The 15,725-nt window shown below is 43.4% G+C and overlaps 2 pseudogenes; both read left to right on the top strand.

The window, feature by feature from the left end:
- The window catches only part of LOC147092706 (NACHT, LRR and PYD domains-containing protein 12-like), a 1,351,730-nt pseudogene that overhangs the window by 559,820 nt on the left and 776,185 nt on the right, over window positions 1-15,725 (top strand).
- On the top strand, window positions 1,944-2,734 carry LOC147092715 (beta-1,3-galactosyltransferase 5-like; annotated as a pseudogene).

Genomic DNA, 15,725 nt, shown 5'->3' with positions numbered 1-15,725 from the left:
GAATATCGGGAAGACAAGTAGCAGCTGGAATTTACTACAGAGAAGGATGAGATGAAGCATTTTGGCAGAAGGATAGGGAGAGGCAATATAGACTTAATGGTGCAGTTCAAAAGAGTGTGCACAGAGGGACCTGGGTTTCATGAGCACAGATCTTTGAACGTGGCAAGACATATTGAGAGAGTAGTGTTCAAAGCATTTGGGATCTTGGGCTTCATAAATAGAGGTATAGAGCACAAAAGCAGGGAAGTTATGCTGGACCTTTATAAAGCTCTAGTTAGGCCACAACTAGACTATTGCATACAGTTATGGTCACCGCAGTTTAGGAAGGATGCGAAGGTGCTTGAGCTGGTTCAGAGGAGATTGACCTCAATGTTTCCAGGGATGAGGCTTTTTAGCCAGAAGGTTAGGTTGCAGATGCTGGGGTTGTTCTCCTTGGAGAAAACGAGTCTGAGGGGAGATTTGATAGAGGTAGACAAGATAATGACGGTTTTGGATAAGGTAGACAAAGAAAGACTGTTCTCATTAGCTGATGATATAAGGACTAGGGGATACAGATTTAGCTTTACATCTCCACTGTTTCTAGCTTTGGACCTCTAATATTTCTAGCTTTGAAATTCCAGTGTTTCTAGCTTTGGACCTCTAATATTTCGAGCTTTGAAATTCTACTGTTTCTAGTTTTAGATCTCCACTGTTTCTAGCTTTGCACCTCCAGTGATTGTAGATTTGGACCTCCACAGTTTCTAGTTTTGGACCTCCAGTGATTCTGGATTTGGACCTCCACTGTTTCTAGATTTGAACCTCCACTGTTTCTAGATTTGAATCTCCAATGTTTCTAGCTTTGAACCTCCAGTGATTCTGGATTTGGACCTCCACTGTTTCTAGATTTGAACCTCCACTCTTTCAGGATTTGAACCTCCACTGTTTCTAGATTTGAACCTCCACTGTTTCTAGATATGAACCTCCACTGTTTCTAGATTTGAACCTCCACTCTTTCTAGATTTGAACCTCCACTGTTTCTAGATTTGAACCGCCACTGTTTCTAGATTTGAATATCCACTGTTTCTAGATTGGAACCGCCACTGTTTCTAGCTTTAGATCTCAAATGTTTCTAGCTTTGGACCTCCAGTGATTGTAGATTTGGACCTCCAGTGATTGTAGATTTGGACCTCCACTGTTTCTAGCTTTGGATCTCCACTGTTTCTAGATTTGAACCTCCAGTGATTGTAGATTTGAACCTCCAGTGATTGTAGATTTGGACCTCCACTCTTACCAGTTTTAGACCTCTACTGTTTCTAGCTTTGACTCTCAACTGTTTCTAGCTTTGGGCTTCCTCTGTTTCTAGCTTTGGATCACCACTTTTTCTACCATCAAAACATTATTCTTTTTACCGCATTTATAAATCACTGCTGACAAGATGAAAACCCGTTTAGACCCTCCTGTGACCATCGACTTTTATTATGTTAATGGCGACTTCAACTTATTACATTAGACCAGTTACTGGGTTTTAAAGTCAGGGACAGAGGAACACCAGCCCAACAAGTTAAGAGATGCTATGATGATTCAGCATTAACGTCTACAGTACCAAGGCGAGTGAATGGAGATCAGATACAGATCATCCATGATCCAATTGAATGGCAGAACATGTTCGATGGGGTGAATGGCCTTCTCCTCTTCCTATGTTACTAATCAAGCCAAATAATCTTAAATTGGTAAGTGTTTCCCCTTGCACTGCCCGGATACCACCAAAATACATGTGTTTATTTTGTTTTACAGTTGATTCAAAACATGAAGATCTTTTCTGGTGCAATATGTGGTTTCACATTTCGTCCAAAAAAATGTTTTTTTTTGTGATCCTTTTGGTGACACTTGGTATATTTGGATATTTACTCTGCAACATTCCTGACCCTTGTCTTTACACAGAATTAAATGACACTTCCTATTTAATGCGACCTGATAGGAGATGTGATATCAGTCCCCCATTTCTGGTCCTTCTCGTCACCAGTGCCCAGGACTAGTTCGCAGCTCGCTCGGTCATTTGCCGGACCTTGGGGAGAGAGCCGACAACACAGGGCAAGAGGGTCATGACCTATTTCCTGCTCGGGCACAGCCGTGAGCATCAGGAGCATCTGCTGGAGGAAGGTTTGCTGCACAAAGACATCATACAGAAAGAGTTCAGCGACACTTATTACAACCTGAACACCAAGGTGCTGATGGGACTGGAATGGGTGAGCCGATTTTGTCCGTCTGCCTCCTTTGTGATGAAAACCGATTTAGGCATGTTTGTCAATGTTGATTATTTAAGAGATCTCTTGTCATGAACCAGGCGCAGGAACATCTACACCGGCCACATACAGAGACATGCAAGACCTGTCAGGGACAAATCCAGTAAATGGTAAGTGAGTGAACAGAAATACCCTCTGGAAATGTATCTGCCTTATTACTCCAGCACTGGGTACGTGCTCTCGACTGATGTCGCCTGCCGAGTTTGGAACGTTGTGAATACCGTCCCGAAATTGAAACTCGAGGACGTTTTTGTCAGTCTCTCTCTGGCTAAGTTGAAGATAGCACCGGTGGAACTCCACTCACGGCAAACGTTCAACATTTCAAAGGTCCCATTTACTGCTTGTGACTTTTGTAAATTCGTGGCCTCTCATAGGGTGAAACCCTCCAACTGCTGATCTACTAGAAGACACTGGCAGATGCAGAAACTGAGGACTGCACTGGAGATAGGTGAAGGAGGCCACCTTGTCATTTGCCCCTCCAAATGCCACTTGCTCCAGTCCATTTATTGAGAGGCATCACTGCATGCTGTCTGAACCCATCACTGCTGCTGCTGGGGTGCAGGCAGAATACTCACTGCCCCTCCAAAATAAGCTGTGTCAAGTGCATTAGTGTCAAGTTTCTCCGAGATTCGACAAGGTGTTATGGTTTTCTACCCTTTAGTGGAATTTGTAGATCTCCATTGATTCGCTACATTCTGCTCACTTTTAGGAAGTTTATTTCTGGTATAGTCTTCCATGCTGTAATTACATGCTCCTTCCAGTTGTGGTGCTGACGAGCCTCAGTTTGACGTCTCCCACTTCATCTGCCTGTATCACAGAGAAGCCAAATCCACATCTCCGCTTCCCAAATTGCCATTTACCTCGATTTATGATGACAAGTTATAATATAAAATCAAGATATGTAAAGTTCTTTATTTTTAAGGGAGTTAGCCATTGAACCAGAGAGAAGATGAGGTGAATTTTTCTCTTACAGCAACTTGTTATGGTCTTGGATGCAGTGCTTTGAAATGGTGGTGGAAGTAGTTTCAATAGTAACTTTCAAGGGGAAATCGTGCTAGGCTATGGGGAAGGAGCAGAGGAGTGGGACTAAATAGAGGCTCTTTCACAGAGCCAGCACAGAAACAAGTTTCTTGATCAACCAATAAATTTAATCAAAGAGCTTGTTGAAAATAATGTCTGTCATTTTTTTCAGTAACTGAAATGTCTAATCTTCAAAAAAAGTATCTAAATACAAACAAATTCATCGTTTTCGCATCAACATCATTCAATCCAATGATTGCATTGTTTTAACTATTTATTTTAGGGCCTTCCATGAAGATTTACCTTCAAAGCCTCAGCATATCTCAAACACTTGGGTTTACATGAAGATTTTTAACCTTTGAATTGTTAAATAAATCTTTCAAAGTCACATGAGCATTCTAAGATGTTCGAATTTCTGGATCCCAGAAAGCCACGTTTCATATTTCCCCCAATTACTTAACACCAGTGCCGTTCTCTGTGTTCACAAACTTTTAGGCCACATTCCCAGTGCTCGCTGATCCCAGGTCTGGACTCAGTGCTCTGACACCCTGAGATCACCAATCATTTTCCCAGGGTCCTAAAACTAATGCTAAACCGTGAAACGTCAATGTACAAAAAAAACGTCGCACTTACAAAACGGAAACTATCCATTCCGCCCAATCAGTCAATTACTTTCTTTATCCTCCACACGAGCAAATAGCTCCAATCATATTGACCGCCCCTGTTCCAAAACAACTTGCGAATTTCAAGGTAATTGACAGGAGAACCGGTGACGTCATGAGGAAATATTATTTTTGTACAGCGAGTTGTTGTTATCGGGAATGCAACACCTGAAAGGGTGGTGGGGACTGAATCAATAGTAAATTGCAAATTGGAATTAGAAACGGCGCTATCCGCTGCTGTAAAATCCATCTCACGGCATGTTATGAAACAATGAGAGTTTATTCTGTCCCGTTACAAGTTTAAATGTCCCTGTACTCCAAATTTATAGGAGGGGGCAGTCTCTCACTTTATTTCCCCATTAAACTGGATCCACAACGAATTTAGGTGTAACTTGCGTGAAATTTTTCGTGGAGATAAGAGAAGTTCTCTCCCCGAGCAGGTCCTCACACACAGATGGAATATTAACTGATATTCCCGGGTTAATTGTCCCCGTTTAACCATAAGATGATGCCACGATAAGGGGTTACTCGATGTGGCAAATGTATTTGGAGATTTGTCATGGTTCATGTCGGGACAAGTGACAAAGGGCAAAAAGGGTGGAGTTCTATCTGAGGGAGTAGGTGGAGTGAGGAGCTAAATTATCAACCAGGTCTACAAGGGTACTAATCTCAGCATTATTACCCGGGCCACGTTCTAATTGTTACAGAGACAAACAGAGCAGTAAAGTGAACACGTGGCTGGATGAGTGGTGTATGAGGGAGGGGATCCATTTCATGGGGCAAAGTACAGGGCAAAGAGATAGCCATACCGTTGGAACATGTTGTACCTGAACAAAGATAGAACCAAGGTCCTAGTGGAACGTATAAATAGTGAGGCAAAAACACATTATTCTCATAAATGGGGTGGGGGGAGAATTCAGTCATAAACAACAGTAAAAATTATAATTGAACGATAAAAAGGATAAGAGCAGATTTCAGGTCATGACGTGACACTCCAGAGAATGGAGTACTAAAATAATAAAAGCAGTAACAGCAGGCGAGACAAATAAGAAAGGTGTTAAGTTGAATGATGTAAGAAAGACCGCATCAGGTCAAATACGTGTGCTATATACTAACATATGGGGTATAAGCAATACATTGAATGAATTGGAGGCTGAAATGTGTCAAATGAATCCGAGTTTGCTGATGATACAAAGTTGGGTGTGAAAGTAAGGTTTGAGGCAAATGCAAAGATGATGCAAAGCAATATAGACAGGTTAAATGGGTGGGAAAGAACATGGCGGCTGGAATATAAGATGGAGATGTGTGACTTTATCCACTTTGGCAAGAAAAATAGGAAAACAGAATATTTTTAAATGGTGGAAGATTGGGTCATTTTGGACTTCAATGGGAACTAGGTGTCCTTGTACACTGCAAGTTAGCCTGCAGGTGCAGTTAGGAAAGCAAATGACTTATTAGCTGTGTGGTGGACCTGCGAGAGGCACAGAGTCAGCGAGAGGAGGATAAAAAGAGCGTGGAGAGGAGGGATGGGACCGGAGCTGAGCGGCGGACCTGTGAGAGGCAGAGGGTCAGCGAGAGGAGGATAAAAAGAGCACGGAGAGGAGGCATGGGACCGGAGCTGAGCGGCGGACCCGTGAGAGGCACAGAGTCAGCGAGAGGAATGTAAAATGAGCGCGGAGAGGTGGCCTGGGACCGGAGCTGAGCGGCAGACCTGTGAGAAGCACAGAGTCAGCGAGCAGAGGATAAAAAGAGCGCTGTGAGGAGGCCTGGGACTGGAGCTGAGCGGCGGAAATGCGAGCGGTACAATGTCAGGGAGAGGAGGATATAAAGAGCATGGAGAGGAGGCCTGGGACCGGAGCTGAGCGGCGGACCTGTGAGAGGCACAGAGTCAGCGAGTGGAAGATAAAAAGAGCGCTGAGAGGAGGCCTGGGACTGGAGCTGAGTGGCGGAAATGCGAGAGGCACAGTGTCAGGGAGAGGAGGATATAAAGAGCATGGAGAGGAGGCCTGGGACCGGAGCTGAGCGGCAGACCTGCGAGAGGCACAGGATCAGCGAAAGGAGAGAGAGAAGTGAAAATAATTGAAGTGTTACGTCAACAGAAAGCAGGTAAGTGATTGGTTGGTGAATATTTCTCTCTTTCTTGCTTTTTTTCCAAATTTAATTTCAGTGTTTTATAGTTTCTAGGGTCTCTGTTGGATAGCGGGGAGTGCTGGTAAAGATGGGCCCTTGAGCATATAATTTAATTGTAGTGCAATTAGTGGTATTGATTTGATATAATTTAATTTGAATTAATTAAAGGGTAATTAATGGCAGAACTGCTCAGCTCCGTGGCATGCTCCTTCTGCTCTATGTGGGAAATCAGGGACACTTGCTGTGTCCCTGATGATCAAATGTGCGGGAAGTGTATCCAGCTGCAGCTACAATCAGACCACATTGCAGCTCTGGAGCTGCGAATGAATATATACTGAAGCATTCGCGATGCTGAGCACATCGTGGATAGCACGTATAGGGAGTTGGTCACACCGCAGGTAAAGGCTGCACAGGCAGGAAGGGATTGGGTGACAACCAGGCAGAGTAGTAGGCGCCGGCAGGTAGTGCAGTGGTCCCCTGTGGCCATCCCACTTTCAAACCGATATACCACTTTGGATATTGTTGAGGGGCTTGGCTTCTTGGGAGAAGGCAACAGCAGCCAACTTTCTGGTAGCATGGGTGGTCATGCTGCACAGGACAGGAGAAAATGTGCGGGAGAGCTATAGTGATAGGGTATGCTATTGAAAGAGGAATAGAAATGTGTTTCTGTGGCCACAAATGAGACTCCAGAATGGTATGTTGCCTCCCTGGTGCAATGGTCAAGGATGTCTCGGAGCAGCTGCAGGGCATTCTGGAGGTGGAGGGTGAACAGCCAGTTGCCGTAGTGCAGATATGTACCAACGATATAGGTAAAAAACGGGATGAGGTCCTAAAAGCTGAATACAGGGAATTAGGAGGTAAATTAATAAATAAGCCCTCAAAGGTAGTAATCTCAGGATTGCTACCAGTGCCACGTGCTAGTCAGTGTAGAAATAGAAGGATATTTCAGATGAATACTTGGCTAGAGGAATAGTGCAAGGGGGAGGATTTCAAAATCATGGGACAATGGAACCAGTTCTGGGAGAGGTGGGAAAAGTACAAAATGGACAGTTTGCACCTGGGCAGGACCAGAACCGATGTCCCAGGGACAGTGTTTGCTAGTGCTGTTAGGGAGGGTTTAAATTAAAATGGCAGGGGGCTGGGTACCTGTGCAGGGTGACAGAGGAAAGGTAAGCAATGGATAGAAAAAAAAGACAGGAAGGAGAAAATCAAAAGTGGAAGGCAGTGAACTCAAGTGTGTAAATCAAACAGGGCCACATTGAAGAATTATTCTAAAAAGGACTAAGAGTGTTAAAAAATCAAGCCTGAGATCTTTGAGTTTAATGTGAGGAGCATTGATAATAAGGTGGATGAATTAGCTGCGTAAATAGATGTAAACGGGTATGAGATAATTAGGATTATGGAGACTTGGCTCCAGGGGTATTCAATATTCAGGAAGGAGAGGAAAGAAGGAAAAGGAGATGGAGTAGCATTGCTCGTTAAAAAGGAGATCAGCAATAGTAAGGAAGAATATTATCTTTGATGATGTGGAAACTGTATGGGAAGAGCTGAGAAATACCAAGGGGAAGAAACAGTTAGTGGGAGTTGTATACAGACCCGCAAACAGTAATGCTGAGTTTGGGGATGGCATTTAACGGGGAATTAGAGAAGCCTGCAATAAGGGCAGTGCAGGTATCATGGTTGACTTTAATCTACATATAGATCGAGCTAATCAAATTAATAACAATACTGTGGAGGAGGAATTCGTAGAGTGTATACGGGATGGTTTCCTGGACCAATATGTCGAGGAACCAACTAGAGGTCAGGCCATCTTAGACTGGGTATTATGCAATGAGAAAGGATTCATTAAAAATCTTGTTGTGTGAGGCCCCTTGGGGAGGAGCGATCAAAATATGATAGAATTCATCATTAAAATGGAGAGTGAACCAGTTGACTCAGAGGCTAGGCTCCTGAATTTAACTAAAAGAAACTACGAGGTTATGAGGCACGAGTTGGCTAGGATTGATTGGGGAGCGGTACTTAAAGGCTGACGGTGTATAGGCAATGGCAAACATTTAAAGATCGCATGAATGAACTCCCAAATTTGTCCACCCTGTTTGTCATAAAAATAAAACAAAAAAGGTGACTCAACCGTGGTAACAAGATAAATTAGGGATAGCATAAGAACCAAGGAGAGGTCATATAATTTGACCAGAAAAAGCATCAAACCTGAGCATTGGGAGCAGATTAGGATTCAGCAGAGGACAAAGGGATTAATTAAGAGGGGTATAATAGATTATGAGAGCAAGCTAGCTGGAAACATAAAAACTGACTGTAAAAGGTTCTATAGATATGTGAAGAGAAAAAGATGTGTGAAGTCAAACGTAGGTCCCTTGCAGTCAGAATCACAGGAATTTATAAAGGGGAACGAGGAAAAGGCAGGCCAATTAAATACATACTTTGGTACTGTCTTCACAAAGGAGGACACAAATAACCTCCCAGTGATCTCGGGGAACATAGAATCTAATCAGAGGGAGAAATTGAATGACATCAGTATTTGAAGGTAAGTGGTGTTAGGGAAATTGACGGGATTGAAGGCCGATAAATCCCCAGGGTCTGATAATCTACATCCTAGGGTACATAAGAATGCCCTAGAAGTAATAGATGCATTGCTGCTCATCTTACAAAGATCTATAGACTGTGTAACAGTTCCCATGGATTGGAGGAGAGCTAATGTAACCCCACTATTTAAAAAAGTTGGTAGAGAGAAAACGGGGAATTATGGACTGGTAAGTCTGACATCGGTAGTGGGGAAAATGCTAGAGTCCATTATAAAAGATGTAAAAGCAGAGCACTTGGAAAACAGTGACAGGATCGGACAAAGTCAACATGGATTTACAAAAGGTAAATCATGCTTGACTGAACTACCGGAAATTTTTGAGGATGTAACTGGTAGAACATATAAGGGAGACCGAGTAGATGTGGTGTATTTAACTTTCAGAAGACTTTTGATAAGGTCCCGCATAAGAGATTAGCGTGCAAAGTTAAAGCACACGGGACTGGGGTTAAGGTACTATCTTTGATAGAGAACTGGTTGGCAGACAGGAAGCAAAGAGTTGGAATAAACGGGTCTTTTTCCGAGTGGCAGGCAGTGACTAGTGGTGTACTGCAGGGATCGGTGCTAGGACCCCAGCTATTAACAACTTATATAAATGATCTATACGAGGGAACTAGATGTAATATCTCCAAGTTTGCAGATGACAAAAAGCTGGGTGGGCATGTCTGCTGTGAGGAGGGTGCCGAGAAACTTCCGTATTATTTGGACAGCTTGGGTGATTAGGAAGATGCATGGCAAATGCAGTATAATGTGGATAAGTGCGCGGTTGTCCACTTCGGTGGCAAAACAGGAAGACAGATTATTATCTGAACGGCAATTGATATGGAAAAGTGGAAGTCCAACGAGGCCTGAGTGTCCTTGTGCACCAGTCGCTGAACGTAAGCATGAAGGTGCAGCTGGTGGTTAAGAAGGCATATGGTATGTTGGCCTTCATAGTGAGAGGATTCATGTACAGGAGCAAGGATGTCTTGCTGCAGTTTTACAGGGCCTTGGTGAGACCACACCTTGAGTATTGTGTGAAGTTTTGGTCGCCTTATCTGAGGAAGGATGTTCTTGCAATGGAGGGCAGGAATGAGGTATGAGGAGAGATTGGGTCGATTAGGCATGTATTCGCTAGAGTTTAGAAGAATGAGAGGGGAGCTCTTTGAAACTTATAAAATTCTAACAGGACTAGACACACTCGATGCAGGAAGAATGTTCCCGATGGCAGGGGAGTCCTGAACCAGGGGTCATAGTCTAATGATAAGGGGTAAGCCATTTGGGATTGAGATGAGTACGAATTTCTTCACCCAGAGAGTGGTGAACGTATGGAATTCTCTACCACACAAGGCAGTTGATGCCAATTCATTAAATATATTCAAGAACGAGTTAGATATATTTCTTAAGGCTAAAGTGATCAAGAGATAAGCGGAGAAAACAGGGACCTGGTACTGAATTTGGATGATCATCCATGATCTCATTAAATGGCAGAACAGGCTCGAGGGACCGAATGGCCTTCTACTGCTCTTATCTTTTCTGTTTCTATATTTCTATTACAAACCGATTGAAGTATAAAATTAAATCAGTCTCTCTGCAATTTTATACGCCCTTGCTGGGGATGTTGAGGATGTGGATGTTCATTGTTCCTTCTCCCTCTGGTTAGTTGTTTAATTGTCCACAACCATTTATGACTGGATGTGGCAAGACTGCAGAGCTTTGATCTGATCCATTGGTTGTTGGGTCACTTAGCTCAGTCATTAGCATGTTGCACCGCTATTTAACATGCATTCACTCCTGTGTTTTAGCTTTACCACATTGGCACCACATTTTCAGGTACGTCGGTTGCTGCTCCTGGCATGCTCTTCTATATGCTTCATTGAACCAGGGATGTTCCCCTGGCTTGATGGTAATGGCAGAATGATGGATATGCCAGGCCATTATAAGATCGCAGAGGGAACCTGGATCCAATTGATTCGAGGTTGAACCACACTGGGGACAGTAATTTCTCCTTATGCAGCACAAGCAAGGCTTAATACATTACAGTGTTTGAGCAGTAGTTTGGAGAGGACACTTGAGATCTGTTAATCTCCGGGTAGAAGCGCAACCGTGATTAAGCTGCACCCTATGACTCTGGTCACTCTTCTTCCTTGTTCTCCCGAGTGTCTCCTTGAATCTTCTTGAAATCTTCTACACAATGGCCCAGAAATTCGGGTCCTCACGCAAGAGTACACGATGGGTACTCATGCATAGGCCCAACGAAAGTGCCGGTTTCCAGCATGCACTGCACATGCGTGGGAAACCGGAACTTCCGTTCCCTTGAAAGAAGGGGTTGACAGGTGGAACGCGTGCACCAGAGAGGCAGCGCGTGCGCATCGAACTTACGTTTTTTTTGCAGGTTTCTCCGGGAGGGTAAGTCTCCAGCAGTTACACTTTTACAAAGCAGGTGCAAGGCCTGCTTTTAACAAGGTAAGTGGTGAATTAATTAAAATTAAAACATTTTTCCACAGGTTTATTATTCTTAAATACTTTAGCGAAAGATAATTTTAATTTTAGCCTCGTTAGAAAATGTAATTAATTTTTTCAAAATTTTAAATTATTGTTTAAAATAGTTGTTTCTTGTTACTTATAGATATTTTAAAAATATTGGCCCTGAAATTCGGGTCCCCACTCGTGAGTATGGACTGGATACTCATGCATAGGCCCAACAAAAGTATCGGTTTTGTGCATGCACTGTGCATGCGCGAGAAACCGGAACTTCCGTTGCCTTGAAAGAAGGGGTTGACAGAGGGAACGCGTGTGCCAGAGAGGCAGTGCGTGCGCATTGAACTTACGTTTTTTTTGCAGGGTTCTCCGGGAGTGTAAGTCTCCAGCCGTTACACTTTTAAAAAGCAGGCGCAAGGCCTGCTTTTAACAAGGTAAGTGGTGAATTAATTACAATTAAAACTTTTTTCCACAGGTTTACTATTTTTAAACACTTTAAAGAAAGGTAAGTTTATTTTTAACCCAGTTAGAACATGTAATGAATCTTTTCAAAAGTATAAATTACTGTTTAAAATAGTTATTTCATATAATTCATAGTTATTTTAAAAATGTGATTTTTTATAATTTAATTGAAGTTTTAGTGATGTTTTGGGGCTTATGGTATTCATAGGTTTGACAGCTCTTCCTGTCAAATTTATGAATGAAGCATTCCCTGCAACCATTGGTTCTCCATGGCCCACATGATCCCAGGGGATGCTTTGAACTAACTGCGCCCCTGGGATATGCAAGCACTGTGCGCCAGCAGTTGGAGGTGGCCCAGGATTGGAATACCACGGGGGCCCACAGCACAACGTCCAGCGCGCAAGGTAAGTGCAGGTCGGAGGCTTGCGCCCGCGGGAAGCCTCCGACCCGAATTTCTGGGCCTTTGTGTCTGTTAAGATCCCCTTGTTATACACTTACTCGCATTCAAAACCTTTTGAACTCTTACTGTACAATTGCTGGCTGCCAACCAAAAGCCCTCAACTCAAATCACATAAATGCTACGTCCGCTCCTACTTTGCTTACGCAGGTTCGAGACATAAGAGAATATTATATCAAGTGTTTTTGACCAACAAGACACATATTTGGGGTAATTGTGGCAATACAACGGGACTTGTCCCCAGTTTGCAGAGATATAGCGTCCTAGCTGTTTCTGTGAAAGGCTTAGGTTTTAGTTTCACTGGAGACGTCGTAACATTCAAATTGCAGTGGCAGCTACATCTGACCTTTGCCTCTCAGGCTAGCTGCACTCTATGTATCATCCTTACTGTGGCTAATATCCACCTTTCACCCATAACCCTCCTATTCGGCTATCGCAATTCTCTTTCTCACCCATAAGCTTACAGCATAAGTACATAATTTTAATTATATGGAAAATGATTACATATATATAATTCAGGTTACCATTACATAAAAATGATGATAACAGATTTCTACATTTAATTCATACACACGATTATAACCTCATTACAGATGATTGGAGTGGAGGCAGTTATAGAATGGTGTTCCCCAGAGGTCTGTACAACGACCACTGCTTCTCTTGACATATATTAATGACTTGGGCTTGGGTTTACAGGGAACAATTTCAAAATTTGTAGATGACACAAAACTTACAAGTATAGTGAACAGTGGGGAGGATAGTGATAGACTTGAAGAAGACATAGGCAGGCTGGTGAAATGGGCAGAAACGTGGCAGATGAAATTTAACACAGAGAGGTGTGAAGCGTTACATTTTGGTAGGATGAACGAGAAGAGGCAATATAAACTAAAGTGTACAATTCTAAAGTGGGTGCATGAATAGCGAGACCTGAAGTTGTAGGTGCTCAAATAGTTGAAGGTGGCAGGGCAGTTTGAGAAAGTGGTTAATGAAACATTCGGTATCCTGGGCTTCATAAATAGAGGCATAGAGTACAAAAGCAAAGAAGTTATAATGAAAGTTTATAAAACACTGGTTCAGCATGAACTGGAGTATTGTATCCAATTCTGGGCGCCACACTTTAGCAAGAATGTGACGGCCTTAGAGACGTTGCAGAAAATAATTCCGAGAATGATTCCAGGGACGAGGGACTTCAGTTATGTGGATAGACGAGAAACACTGGGGTTATTCCCCTTAGAGCAGAGAAGGTTGAAAGTAAATTTGATAGATATATTCAAAATCATGAGGGGTTTAGACGGAGTAGATAGAGAGAAACTGTCCCCATTGGCAAAATGATCGATGAACCAGAAGACTCAGATTTAAGGTGATTGTGAAAAGAATCAAAAGCGACATGAGAAATGTCTTTTTATGCAGCGAGTGGTTAGGACATGGAATGCACTGCCTGAAAGGGTGGTGGCAGCAGGCTCCATCGGGGCTTTCAAAAGGGAGTTGCATAAATACCTGAAGAAAAAAAATGCAGGGCTACGATGAAAGGGCGGGTTAGTGGGACTAGCTCAAGTGCACCTGCACAGAGCCAGCACGGGCTCGACCGGCCGAATGGCCTCTTTATGTGCTGTAAAAATTCCTTGTTTCTATGATTTTAGATATTTATTATTATAAGATATTAAATCAATGTTCTAAAATCCAATTACTGCATGATAATCTTGCACCATGGCTTTACAGATTGTGGTCTTATCCAATTTTATGGCTGCTGATGGACCACGGCGTCTAGTAGAAGCTATGTTTTGAGCTGCTGACTCTGTTCTGAATCATTTAGCAAGGTGGTAGTGCCACATAACACGTTGGAGGTTCTCCACAGTGTATAGACGGCACTTCATCTCGACAAGAACTGTGCTGTGGTCTCTCCTAAATGTACTATCATGGACAGATGCATCTGCAACAAGTAGATTGTTGTGGACGAGGTCAAGTGAGTTTTCCCTCGTGTTGTTTCTCTCACCACCTGCCCCAAGCTCAGTCTGGCAGCTATTTCCTTCTGGAGTCGGCCAATTCGGTCAGTAGAGGAGCTACTGAGCCAGTTTTGATTTTGGACATTTAGGTCCGCCTCTCACAGAACATTCTGTGCCCTTGCTACGCTTAGTGTTTCTTCCAATGGTGTTCAACATGAAAGAGCACTTCTTTGTCACTGACGGAGGCTGGTATGTGGTAATCAGCATGAGGTTTGCTTGCCCATGTTTGGCCTGATGGCATGAGACTTCATGAGGGTCGAAGTCAATGTAGATAATTCCCAGTGCTGCAACTTCACGACTGTATACGACGCTGTTGGCACATCTTGGAGGTTTCTCCTGGTGGTGGGACAGTACATACACATGGATGGTGATAGAGGAGCCTTGGACGTTAGCTGCCAGACTGGGCTTTTGGCAGGTGGTGAGAGAACAATCACGAGAGTAAAAACTACTTGACCTCGTCCTCACCATCTACCTGTTTCAGATGCATCTGACCATTACAGCACTGCTAGCAGTGACCAGCGCACAGTCCTTGTGGAGATGGCATCCCGTGCTAAATGGGATAGAATCAGATAAGATCTAGCAGCTCCAAGCTGGGCTCAGTGAGGCGCGTGGCCATCAGCTGCAGCAGCATTTAATTACACCTGAACCTGTAAACTCATGGCACGGCATTGCAACCTTCTTCAGCCAATATTACCGAGTGGATGAACCATCTCGGCCTGCTCCTGAGATCGCCACTTTCACAATAGCCCAGAAATTCGGGTCTCCACGGGTGAGTACGCATGGGGTACGCACCTGTAAGCCCAATGGAAGTGCCGGATTCCTGCATGCACTGCGCATGCACGGTAAACCGGCACTTCCGTTCCCTTGAACAAAGGGGTTCGGAGGTCGAACGCGTGCAGGTTTTCCCAGGAGGGTAAGTCTCCAGTAGTTAGACATGTAAAAAGCAGGCATAAGGCCTACTTTTTACAAGATAAGTGGTGAATTAATTAAAATTAAAACATTTTTTCCACAGGTTTATTATTTTTAAATGGTTTAAAGCAAGGTAAGTTTATTTTTAGCCCTGTTAGAAAATAAAATTATATTTTTCAAAACTTTAAATTATTGTTTAAAATATTTATTTCATGTAATTTTTAGTTTATTTAAAAAATGTGAATTTTTTAAAACATTTATTTGCAGATTTAGTGCTATTTTACGCCCGAGGTATTTGTAAGTTTTGACAGCTCTTCCTGTCAATCTTATGAATGGAGCATTCCCTGCTCCGATTGGCTCTCCATGGCTCACGTGATCCCAGGAGACACATTGAACTAACTGTACCACTGGGATACTAAACACTGTGCACCGGCAGCTGGACCAGGCCCCAGATCAGAATTTCATGCGGGCCCACAGCTCAATGGCCGGCGCGCAAGGTAAATGCAGGTCGGGGGCTTGCACCCGCGGGAAGCCCCTGACCTGAATATCTGGGCCAATGTCAGTTTCAGCCAATTCGATTCACTCCACGTGACATCAAGAAATGACTGTGCGTGCTCGGTACGGCAAAGTCTGTGGCCCGACAGCATCCGGGCTGTGGTGCTGCAGATTTGTGCTCCTGATCCAGCTGCACTTCTAGCCAAGCTCTTTCAGTACAACTACAACATTGGCATCTACCGATATAGT

The sequence above is a fragment of the Somniosus microcephalus genome, unplaced genomic scaffold (genome assembly GCF_052327205.1).
Source record: "Somniosus microcephalus isolate GS21.2 unplaced genomic scaffold, FLI_Smic_1.0 unresolved_chr2, whole genome shotgun sequence".
In the NCBI taxonomy this organism is placed as follows: Eukaryota; Metazoa; Chordata; class Chondrichthyes; order Squaliformes; family Somniosidae; genus Somniosus; species Somniosus microcephalus.
Note: the sequence above shows the minus strand (reverse complement) of the source record. Positions and strands in the feature narration are given on the sequence as shown.